Below are 13,394 nucleotides of genomic sequence, written 5' to 3'. Positions count from 1 at the left end.
ATTTGGTAGACGTAAACTGAAAGAAGCCCGTCGTATATATGTATATATATATGTGTGTGTGTGTATGTTTGTGTTTGCCCCCCCCCCATCTCTTGACAACCGATGCTGGTGTGTTTACGTCCCCGTAACTTAGTGGTTTGGCAAAAAGAGAACAATAGAATAAGTACTAGGCTTACAAAGAATAAGACCTGGGGTCGATTTGCTCGACTAAAGGCGGTGCTCCAGCATGGCCGCAGTCAAATGACTGAAACAAGTAAAAGAGAGTGGGTATATTGAGTGTGTAAACCATAATTCTGCAAAAATCAGTTTCAAATATTTATTCCTTGCTTTATACTTCAGAGAAAGGCATACACATCACTAATTCTCTCTACTCTTCCATGAAACCGAAGTGTTGGGCATCATAAATTGTAACTATTAAAAATACTGTTTTGTGTTGTAAACTAGAAAACAACTATTCAAAAAAATATATAATAAATGACATCAGATTTTGACATGGTTTCTGAACCGTAAACTAATTCAAAACCTGTTGAGTTTTATAATCATTATTTGTGCATTAAAGGATTTAAGTATTTAAGATTAAAATTCAATATAATGTACATGGAGGATGAGAATAAATTACACTCATGCACACACATATGCATGCACAAAAGCATACACACACACACATACATACACAAATATATACATACACATATACATGTATGTGTAAAAGTATGTATATATATATATATATATATATAAACACGCACACATACATAAATGCATATATATATGTGCATGTGTGTGTATATAAATATATATACTTGATTAAAATCAAAACACCCTCACACACACATACATACATAATACATATGAACATACATAATACATATGAACATACATATATGAGTGTGTGCATGAATTGTTTATAAATATATATATTTGATTAAAATCAAAATGCTTGTACACACACACACAAACACACATACATACACCTACTCTCATAAGAAATACAGTGAAAACAAGTTTTGAAATCAAATACATGTATATATTTATTTAAGCATATATTTGTATATTATCACATTTACTTTCATACATGTGCTTACATACATTTCCTACAATAATTAAAAGAAGAAAAGGAAAAATATTTATTTAAAAAAAATAAATAAATAAATCTATTATCAAGAAGAAATCTTTCTGTGAAGACAGAAGATGAAAGGGAAATGGTTCTGCAATTGTTCCCTCATCAAATCTATGATTTTTTAATTGTTAATGTTTTACGGAAGAAATCATGCTTTGTTGGTTTTTGATGCAGTGTTTGTGTTGAGAGAAAGGTTTTGAGCTTTGAGTGACACGTGAATGGATAGATAAAGGTTAGGGTTTATCTGGAACTGCACGCACTTGCTTAGCTGTAGCTTCTGCTATCACCATCACCATCATCATCATTATCATCATCGTCATCATCCTCAATCACCTTCATCAACATTCTCACCACCACCACCACCATTGCACCCCCTCCTCCTTCCCTCCCATCTTCCTTCTCCCCTCCCCTCCGCTCTTGTTTATGTTGCTATCAAGGAGATAAATCCCTGCCACCTCCAGTGCTGAGATGAGTCACTGCTGTCTTTAGCAGACAAATGTCCAGCATTGATAAGGCCAGGGAAGGTCAAAATCACATGATCTGCTGGTCTCAGCATTGGAGGTGGTGGTGATTCATCTAATTAGCGATATAAACAAGAGTGCATTTTGCACCAAAAACCAATATGAGTGTTCCTCTCATAGTATCTGCTGCAGTATAGTCTATTCCAACAGAACATTCACATGTAAGTGGGTATAATGTTAAGGAGTGTACACATAAGATGATGTAGTCCTAGATGCACTATATTTAAAAAAATGATGAAATAAATTGTTGAACGTCTAAGAAGATGCATAAATTTGTTAACTTACAGGCAGTGAATTGGCTGAATCACTGGGGTGTAGGATAGAATGTCTCACAGGGATTAAGTATTCTGAGTTCAAATCCTGTTGAGGTCAGCCTTGCCTTTCATCTTTTTTTGAGGTTGATATATAAAAAAGAAAATGTGTTAACATGCAGTTTAGTGTTATAAAAAAGTGAAAGTATATTGTTCTAAAAAAGTGAAAGTACTATATGTGGGTAAGAGCCTGACATTACGTATAGCTTTTATCTCAATTTACTTTCAATGTTTTAAGGACAATTTACTTTCCCTTTTTTTATGATTATAAACTGCAAGCTTACAAAAAACAAAAAAAAAAAAGAAATGGTACAAATCCAGGATGGGGAATTGGTGGAACTGTAAGAACATTGTATTGGATACCTGGGGGTATAGTTATGGATCTTTAAGTTCTGAGTTCTAATCCCACCATGGCTTATGTGGATGGTAGACCTGGTCCGTTGCTCAATTTAGCACAATTGCAAGGAACCCTGGATGCCTTTGGCAGAGTCCACTCCATTGCATGCATTTGTGCCAGGTGTCCAGTTTGAGGTTATCTTTTTGACTAATCTCAGATGCCCAGAGGAGAGCCATAGGTATTGCCTGTCTTCCTGGGTAAAAAGATAAAATGTTCATTTTTCATTTATTTTCTAAGATGTCAAATTTTTTGCCACTTGCTTCCAGCCTTGTTAGTGGTGTAGCTACAAAGTGTGCTGCCTGGGGCAGCCCTTGATTTTCCTTACTCCTTCACCCACAGCCCCATGAGTCTGTACAGAATTATAAAGTAGACCCAAAAGTGCCACTCCCATAAAAGTGTTGTCTGGGGCAGACTTCATTCCCTCCAGCTATGCTACTGAACATGGTCGTTGTTGCAACGGAAGTGTGAAGTTAGCTCAAATGGCCCTTCAACAACATAAATTGCTTCAGTTTTAATACACAATCTCAGACCAAGTCACTTGGTAAATGCGACTATGATGGGACAGTCAAGGCTGAAAGGTTTTGATCATAGGTCTGCATGATCAAGGATGACTGTGTTGGAAGGACTAAGCAACCACATCATTGTTAACATTATATATCCAATATAAGAAGTGTAGTTGATGCAAACTGTATCAAGCTGACCTAACCAGTTAACATAACACAAAGGTCAGTTAATTCTTTTCTAAAACACTGGCTCTCAATGCACATTACATAAAGCTATAAATAATAGCATGCAAATATTGTGTTGAGAAACCCTTTTTGGATAGAACCAGGAAGGGTTTTTCAGCCCATTATTTTCATGCTGTTATTTATAACAAGGCACATCACATAAGGCTATAAATAATAGTGTGTCAATATTGGGCTGAATAACCAAAAGGGGTTTTTCAATCAAATATTTACATACTATTATCTATACCTTTATGTGATGCACTTCAAGAGCCTTTGTTCTGAACAAGAATTATTTCACATTCTCTCAAAAGCTTATAAAATTCTTATAAAGGTCATAATTTTGATATAGAAAATTTCCCACCCTAAGTCAAGATCTGAGATCAGAACACAATATTGACTCTCATAACAAATTATTTTGTGTTTAACCCTTTCGTTACTAACCCGGCTGAAACCGGCTCTGGCTCTGAGTACAAATGTCTTGTTTCCATAAGTTTTGAATTAAAATCTTCCACCAAACCTTAGTCAGAATCTATGTTCCTAATACTAGCTGAATTATAACTAAGTTATTTTACTAAATTCTTTGTTATATTTAAAGTAATTGAAAGAAACACAGAACATCTCAAAATAAATACAATAATGAAAGGGTTAAATGTTTCTTTCAATTCATTGGCTCCATCTGGAGTAACAGGTTAGTGTCTCGAATGTAATGATTACCTGGTTGGTATTCATTACTTTTTAGTAGACAGTAACAACGTGAAATGAAGTTACTTTTTACTCATTTCAGTTGTTGGACTGTAGCCAAGCTGGAGCACTGATTTGAAGTCAAACAAATTGACCCCAAGACTTAATTTTAAGTTTGGATTCTATCTCTTTTTTGTTATTTTTTGCTGAATTGCTAAATTACAGGGATGTAAACAAACCAAAACCAGTTGCTGTGCAGTGGTGGAGGTGATACACACACACACACACACACATGTACACACTCACTCACTTACTCACATGCACACACACACACACAAGGCTTCTCCACAGTTTCTATCTACCAAATTCACACACAAGGTACTTGTTAGCCTGAGACACTTGCCCAAGATACTGCACTATGGGACTGAATTGGAAACCACATGATTGCAAAGTGAGTTTCTTAACTATACAGCCATGCCTGCACCTAAGGAATCAAACACAACTTTATGGTCATGAGCTAACACCCTAACTATAGGCTGTGCAGCTTCACCAATGAAGACAATGAAAAAAATTATAACATCCATTCTTCATATCTAAGATTCTTGTCTAAAGAAGTATTCTCTCAGTTATCTATTGTAGTCTGAAAGGAACTGTTTAACAGTGTTATCAACATGTAGTTGCCATAACTGTTTTGGAACTATCATAGTCTTTGTCTAAAATTACCTTCAATAATCTCATTTATGTTATTTCAAGTGTTTCAAAGTTGGCAGTCTGTTTTAATAATATGATAAAATAATTTTGCCTTAGTCTTTAATTAGTCATTAGTAGTAAACAGAGATGTCTTTACATTAACAAATTAGGTTAAGTCAAGCTATTTTTTTTTCAAACTCAGCCTTGATATGTTGGAGCTAAACATCAACTGTATTAACCTTTCCGGCTCTCTGAAGGAACATCTATGTAGTGAATCATATGCTAGAAATAGCACCTAAAGGTGGCGAGCTGGCAGAAACGTTAGCACGCTGGGTGAAATGCTTAGCGGTATTTCGTTTGCCGTTACGTTCCGAGTTCAAATTCCGCCGAGGTTGACTTTGCCTTTGATCCTTTCGGGGTCAATAAATCAAGTACCAGTTACACACTGGGGTCAATGTAATCGACTTAATCCCTTTGTCTGTCCTTTCCTTGTTTGTCCCCTCTATGTTTAGCCCCTTGGGGGCAAGAAAGAAATAAGAAATAGCACCTAAATCTTCTCATGTATGAGGGAACTTTTACAGCAGTGATTCTCAACCAGGTCCCATAAGATCCCTTGGGGTTCATATAAAATTTTTGGTGGGGTCCACAGAAGCAAAATAGTAAATTAGGTCCACAGTAGTATTTTATATGTGTATCTATGAAAATAAATTTTGCTTTAGATGTGTTTATTGCAAGCAACAGCTAGGTTTCTTTTCTCGATGTTTTAAGAAGCTCGCTTCCCAACTACATGGTTCTAGGTTCAGTCTCACTGTGTGACACCTTGGGTAAGTGTCTTCTACTATACTCTTGGCTCAATCAAAGCCTTGGGAGATGAAAACTGAAAGAAGCCTGTCATGTGTGTGTGTGTGTGTGTCTTCATGTCGGTGTTTGTCCCACCACTACCACTGCTTGACAACCAGTGTTGATGTGTTTATGTCCCCATAACTTAGCAGTTCAGCAAAAGAGACCAATAGAATAAGTACTAGGCTTTAAAAGAATAAGTCCCACGGTTGATTTGTTCAACAAAGAAACTCTTCAAGGTGGTGCCATAGCATGGCCGCAGTCAAATGACTGAAACAAGTAAAAGATAAAAGTTCAACCTACAGAAGTGGATTTATGATTTCTACAGGATCACTTGATTTGCTAGAAATAACAGCAAAATCTCTTCAGATCATACAACCCATCTTTAATCCAATTCCCTTGTGGGTGGAGTGGAGGGTTCATGAAGACCACCATTGTATTTTAAAAAAAAACTTTTTCAAAACAGCAGAAATTGTGATAGTGAGGGTTTGTGACCTTCAGTTTTAATACATTTGGCATGTTTTTTGGAGCATTTATATATTTATGCACATGTTCTTTAAATTTTACAAGTCTGTCATCACATTCCAACCCTCTTGAATTATGGAAATTGCATCTATGTGTATGCTGCTGTTGCTTTATATGCGATTTCTTTTTGAGAATGTAATACTAGACTGTTTTAAGGTCAACACAAGAGTATTGTCATCATCTGTTTGTTTTTATCTACATCTCTGGAGGTCTAACAAAGTTCCATTTGAAAATAGTTTTTATTTCATTTATCTCTGTTGCCAAAATCACCTGTTTCCTGAAATAACTATTTTTATGGGAAGAGTCATTTAAATTAGATTGCAAATACTGTATATAACCTTATAATGTACAAGTGCTGTACAACATTCCAAGGCTAATTTAAGAATCCACATAGACAGGTTAGCATGTTCATGGTCAAGGTTTAGTATTTTTGGAAGGTTGCCTAAAAAATGCTGATGTCAGCAGAATTTATGACATTACATACAGGCATGTCCTTTATGGCTATGTCCCTACGCCCTCTCCCACCTGAGAGGTCTTTATCTTGTGGGTGCCAGTGCCACTTAGAATGCACTCATGCCAGTTCTATGTAAAAGTACCTGTGCCACTAGCATGTAAAAAGCACCTAGCACACTTTGTAAAGTGGCTGGCATTAGGAAGGGCATCGAGCCATAGAAACCAAGCTAAAACAGACAATTGGAGACTGGCCAGCTCTTATCAAACCATCCAACCAACACCAGCATGGCATACGGATGTTAAATGATGATGATGATGATGATGATGATGATGATGATGACAGCAACCAATTCAATACAGAAAGTAAAAACACTTGCATTGGTCTACCACCATGTGAAATTTCAAGTTTATGCTAAATTCCAATCAAAGGTTAGTAGAGGGCAGAGTGTCAGTATGATTTCTTCCTGTAAGGAATAGGATGTAATAATAGTCTGTTGGGAATACAAATAGTGGAGGACTTTGTAGTCATGGATATACAAAAAGAAGTGACAATCACATCTGAAATATCATCCTAGACCTAGACCTGCTCAATCAAGGCTGGCCTCATAACAACAACAAAAATAATAACAACAATCTCACCACTTTGGAAAGGACTGCAAAGTCTCTGGTAACTGCTCCTCACATGTCTCTTTATCCCTTTATTCAGACTACTTTATCAAATGTTATGCTTATTTATTCACATTGTTTTTTTAGTTAATCATTATCTTGTAACTTTGAGATTTCCATGAGGTGATTGTTTATTTTTAGAATGATATTGTAGGGTGGGTGTGAGAGGCTGGATATGGCCAGCTTGAACATAAAATGTGTAGAATATTTTGGATGAATATTGCTAAATTCTAAATTCAAGGAGTATGTAATTTAAAGCAAGAACTCATACATATGAAATAAAACACATTAAAGAGAATACTTGATGGAAGAAGCTCACTCAAAGATTTTTTTGGTTACTGGGAGAAGACACAGAATAAGTAATGGAAGGAAGAAAGACAAGTGAGTTAGAAGTGTATGAGTGCAACACAAGTACCATTGCAGATGTGGATGCAGTACTCCATTATAGGCTAATAATATGAAATAAGTATATTTTTGTGAGATATGAATTTGATTACCAATTTTAAATCCTGGTCATATTGAAAAATAATCGAAACACATAAGAAATACAGTTATTAGTTGTGCCCCAGCATGGTTACAGTCTAATAACTGAAACAAGTGAAAGATAAAAGACAGATTAGCAATATAGTCACAAAAGGGTTAATAAATAATTTAAAGTACTGCTGGCCATCACTCAGGTGCAAGTTTGGTTTGACAATATGTACCATACTTTTGCTAATTGTTTTAGATGCCTACATAGTCATGAGCAGACATAGACTTCTTTTTGGCTCTCACAATTTAATCCAGTGGAATAGCCATGAGATGATAGCTAGAGGGAGAAAGGGCTGCTCCATCAGTGATTTGGTACACATTACAACTGAGTAGAATGGAGCAAAGTGAAATGAAATTCCTTGCTCAAAGACAAGATGTGCCACCCATTTCAGGAATAAAAACATGACCTATTGATCATGAACCAAACAACCTACCTACTAGGCTACACCTTTTCAGTTAATGTTATTATTGATTTTACTAAGAAATAATTAGTCAATCTTGCATTTTCATCAGTTAGAAAGGCACCATATTTCTTGCAATACTACTTACAAACAATAATTTTCAAAATAATCTTTTAAATATTATTTAAATCCCACAAGCCCTTTCAGCTGAGGTTTATTTATTTAGTGTCCCAATGGAGTACTTCTAATTATTAATATGTGAATCAGCTGTATATAATCAGTTTAAAAGATTACCAAATATTTTGTTAATCTTTTAATCTGTTGTATGAAACATGGATAAAGCTGAGATAACTATTTTTAATAGACCCAGTCAAGACAAACAATTTGTTAAGATAATTTAAGTACACATTGAATACAATGTCTGTAAAGGGACATGACAGAGTAGATTTTTATTTGGTGTAGTGATTAAAATAAGATTACATTATTTTACAATTCTGTTGTGAGAATTTTATTCCCTAAGGAATTCTAAATTGTGCAGCTCATCTTGATTCCTTAATACCAGCTGCTCTTTAAAACACACACACACACACACACTCATTAATTCAGCATGTATACAGACCAGCTGATCAGTATCCTTTGATTTGTTGTTGATAGGTACAGGAGATATTTTTAACTCCTGTTAATCTTCTTTAGTGGATTCCCATGAATATTGATTGTTCCCAGCATGGTCATAAACTGGAACATAAATTATGACTGGTGGAAGTTATTATTATTATTATTCAGTAGTTTTAATTTTATCATGTGCTTTCACTGCACTACTGAGTGCAGCTCTCTGTGCCTTGGGTATGTGCTGTGGTTTGTTGTGCTCTTATTTTCACTGTATTGAAAGTGCTTGACGTAGGATGTGCATGGTGCCTAGTAGTGTTATTTGCTGTATGTTATATACATCTGTAAGTCTTAGTGTTTTGGTTATGTATTTGTCTGAATGTTTTTTAATTATACTTAATGCATCCATTATTATAGGGATTGTTTCTGTTTTTTGGCTCCACATTTGGGTTACTCTATTTCCAGATCTTTGTATTTTGAGATAATATTATTATTATTGAGTGAGAGAGCAGTGCATGCCATCAAAGTGACACTGGGGTACAAATATATGGAGCCCAATATACCCATCATGACTACTCTCTGATAAGGGTTCACCAGGCACATGCATCATAATCATATGTGCGCGACATGGTAATCTTATATCAAGATAAACAGCACATGACCATGCAGATGGGGCCCAGCTAGAATTTTCTTCAGATCGAGTAGCATTGAGTAGCCCCTTCCTACTAAAAGGGTCCCTAAATAAGGGTTGTTTAAGGATGTTGAAAGAAACACCCATATTTCCAGTGGTGAATATTCAAATCCCAAAGAATTCCTCTCAACACATGGCTATGATGTTCCCCCACTACATTTACTCGTGATCACAGATGCACATATTGTCAGCCACCAAGAGATATGCTCAACTGGTTAACGTCAAGCAACTGACAAGCAAATCTATGGTACTGAGCAGAATATTTGCTGTTGCCCATCTTTTACACCAACGATGAGTAGGCAGAATGGTTAGCACACCAGGTAAAGTGCTTAGCAGCATTTCATCCATCTTTGTTTTGAGTTCAAATTCCACTGAGGTCAACTTTGCCTTTTATCCTTTTGGGGTCAATAAATTAAGTACCAGTGAAATACTGAGGTTGATGTAATTGGCTAGTCCCCTCCCACAAAATTTAAGGCCTTGTGCCTTTAGTAGAAAGAATTATTATTATCATTATTATTGTTGTTATTAAGGTGGTGAGCTGGCAGAATCGTTAGCACATTGGGAAAGATGCTTAGTGGCATTTCATCCATCTTTACATTGCGAGTTCAAATTCCGTTGAGATCAACTTTGTCTTGTGTCCTTTCAGAGTCGATAAAATAAGTACCAGTTGAACACTGGGGTCGGTGTAATCAACTTACCCTCTCCTTTGGAATTGCTGGAATAATATTATTACCATTATTATCGAGGCGGCAAGCTAGCATAATCATTAGCACATTGGACAAAATGTTTACTGGCATTTCGCCTGTCTTTACATTCTGAGTTCAAATTCTGCCAAGGCTGACTTTGCCTTTCATCCTTTTGGGATCAATAATATAAGTACCAGTTGAACACTAGGGTCAGTGTAATTGATGTACCCTGCCTTTGAATTGCTGGCCTTGTACCAAAATTTGAAACCATTATTTTTATTGTTATTGTAGCAAACTGGCAGAAATGCTTAATGGCATTTCTTCCATCTCTTCACACTCCAAGCTCAAATATTGCCTAGGTCGATTTTGCCTTTCAGCCTTCTGAGGCCAATGAAATAAGTGCTAGGCAAACAATGGGGTCAATGTAATTAGCTAGACACCTCCCACCAAAATTCTAGGTTTTGTGCCTATAGTGGAAAGGATTGCTATAATTATTTTTGATAAGGTGGTGAGTCAATGGAGTTTTTAGCACACTAGATAAAATGCTTTGTGTATCTTTATGTTCTGAGTTCAGATTCCACTATGGTCAACATTGACTTTCATCCTTTCATTGTTTCAGCTCTTTCACATTCCATTGCTACTCAGAGAGCCTGTATATAGTAGATTGACATGCTAAAAGCAGCAACTAAATTTCACTCAAGATACCTCCTACTGTCTTAGTCCAATGCACATTATGCCTGTAAATAAGCTGGGTTAGTAATGCCTGGAATGCCTTTGATAGTCTGCTTGTCCAGAACTTTCTTTAAGTTAACCACCACCACCAACAACAACAACAATAACAACCTCTACTTTTGTAACGTAACAAGTTCCCTATTACCATCAGCTTGGCTGGTGCATCTAGGCATTCCTCACACACCCTTACATCACCTCTAGTTTGTCCCTCCCACACATACACTAAACTTAGCACATAACACTTTGTCTAGTTATTACTGAATAAACTGTTGTCCTTCTGAATTCACTCCTTGCTTACATTGTTGTAGTAGTTAAGTCATCCCTAAAGATTTTATTTTATCCCCACCCCTTTTACTTGCAGTAAATGTTTTGCTGTTGCCCCCTAACCTTTGGTTTATTATACAACATATTTCATGGACATTTAATTTTCTATCAACAATTAAGGTGGAAAACAAGCAGAATCATTAGCACACTGGGAAAAATGTTTAGTGGCATTTTGTCCACTTTCACATTCTGAGTTCAAATTCTGCCAAAGCTGACTTTACCTTTCATTATTTCTTTTACGGTTAGCCATATAAAAAATATCTAGATCAACTATTTCTAATTTTTTTACTATTGTTGCATAATTTGGTAAATCAATCTACCACAACTCTTTTCTTAAATAATCAAAGAAAAAACAAATCAGGTTTTTAACAAAAACTTAATAAAATAAACATAAAATAATTTTCTTGAAGAAATATTCAATTATTCCTGGGTTCTTGTTTGGGATAATTATTGTGTTTTGACCACTGAGGTATAGACACCTTCTCGGTGTTACAAAGTCGATCGAGGTGGAATATCAGAACAAAAAGACAGACGAAATATCACTAAGCATTTTACCCGCCGGGATAACGATTCTGTCGACTCACTGCCTTTATACACTGCATAATATATTAATAAACATTTTACGTGCTAACAAATATTTCAGAAGACACACACACTCAAATATTGTGTCTGTAATTTTCCAAAATGATACTGCGACCCTTAGATTCATTTGCTGGTCTAGAGACAAAATTACGTATCCTCATATTTTACACTAAATAAGTAGCATTTTTTTTTGTAGTCACTCAACTTGAAGCAGTTAAACTGACTTATCACTCCACCAGGTCAAGAAATACACGTTGTTATAGTGATAGTTATCTATAGAACAGTGATCACATGATATCGTCTTCTTTACACAGTAACCATAGAAACTACACATGACGTGCAATTAATGCATTTTCTAGCTGTACAATAGAATTAAATAAAATGATCCCTTCAAAGATTATAGTGATAAAGAAAATGAAAGTAACTGTTGCTTGACATTCAGTTGACACTTTTTCCTTGCACTGTTATCATATTACAGCAGTGAAAATGAAATCTTTTCTACTGTAATAGACCTTAACTGTAGTGTAACTGAGATCAGGAGGCGAATTATAAAACATAATTAAAAATGTAGCTGAAGCAAATCGAGAGACCTTATATTTGACAAAAGCGACAGGGCAAAATCATTAGCGCGCGAAACAAAATACCTTGCGGGATATATGTATCAGTTATTTACATCCTGTGTTCAAATCATGCTGAGGACAACATTGCCTTTCACTCAGAGGTCGATAAAGTAAAATACTTGTCAAGTAATGAGGTCAATTCCCCCCCCCCCAAATTTTAGGTCGAGTGTATCATAAAAATAATTAGAGGCAGTGAACTGCCAGCGTCGATAGAGCACAGGGGAAAATGCCTTGTAATAAAGTTCAAATCCTTTCAAGGTCGATAAAATAGCATACCAGTCAAGTACTGGAGTCGAAGGTATCGACTAAAATTTTCATCCACATTTACTATTACTACTCACTTGTTCAGACGTGTTTGCAAACCTCTCTTTGATGCACTAGATTCTAAGTTTAAACTACTTCAAAGAATGTATATATATTTTTTATTTATTACCACCAGAGAACTGGAAATCTGCCCATGTAGGATCCCTAAATTAAAAATTTTGTTGTTAGTCAAATATATTTTTCTTTTTCTGATATTGTTCATATATATGTATAATATGGAGGAGTAATGCCCATAAAATTTTTTTTTTAAATATCCTGAAGGTGAACGCATTTCTACGGAGTTTCAATACTCGCACAAAAGGGAATACTAACAAAAACATTTTGCAACAAAATACATACCCATTGCACAGGCAAAATATTAACATTTCCTTGTACAATAGCATTGTCCAGAGTGGTCCTAGATATAGGTTTGGAAAAAACATCAAATGCTAATATATTACTGGTACACACAAGCTTGTAGCGTACACTTGAGTGAAATTCCTCTCCTCTCCTCTCTATTATATATACATACATACGATCGTAGTAGATAGCAGCTAGCCTTTGGCCGCATTTTGAACCCTGTTGTGTCCACTACTCTGATTGGTCGGTATTGGCGCACTTTGTCTCTTGCTCTATCGCGCGCCAATATGCAACCCAACCAATCGCAGCCTTCAAATAAGGTCACATGTGACAGCCTGTTTTCTACCTCAGCTGAGCCTACGACTCCTTATAAAAAAAAGAAACCTAACTTCTCCTCGTCTTGATGCTAGTTCTAGCGACAAAACAACAGCAGCCACCATTTGTCCTAACGTCAACGTCTCTCTACGTACTCACTCTGGTTACAACACTGCAATGTTCGTGAATTACTTCACTATGGATCAACAGCGAATATATAACCTGCGAGAACTCCTGTACCAAGTGACCCAGGCAGCAGCATCTCAGCCACAACTTCACGTACGACATGTACCGTAACCGGCTCTGCATCA

The 13,394-nt window shown here is 36.0% G+C and overlaps 1 protein-coding gene across 3 annotated transcripts in view; it reads right to left on the bottom strand.

Moving 5' to 3' along the window:
- LOC106873989 (leucine-rich repeat-containing G-protein coupled receptor 4) overlaps window positions 1-12,942 on the bottom strand; it is a 115,567-nt gene extending 102,625 nt beyond the window's left edge. For 2 of the 3 annotated variants that reach the window (XM_052967787.1, XM_052967791.1), the window contains exon 1: window positions 12,769-12,942. The gene's annotated coding sequence lies outside the window, so the exon portion shown is untranslated. Of the gene's footprint in view, window positions 1-1,926; window positions 2,028-12,768 lie in introns of all 3 variants that reach the window. The other variant, XM_052967790.1, reaches the window with a different exon arrangement.
- Window positions 12,943-13,394: the final 452 nt, after the last annotated feature.

The sequence above is a fragment of the Octopus bimaculoides genome, chromosome 5 (genome assembly GCF_001194135.2).
Source record: "Octopus bimaculoides isolate UCB-OBI-ISO-001 chromosome 5, ASM119413v2, whole genome shotgun sequence".
In the NCBI taxonomy this organism is placed as follows: domain Eukaryota; kingdom Metazoa; phylum Mollusca; class Cephalopoda; order Octopoda; family Octopodidae; genus Octopus; species Octopus bimaculoides.
This window is presented reverse-complemented; position numbering and strand designations above follow the sequence as displayed.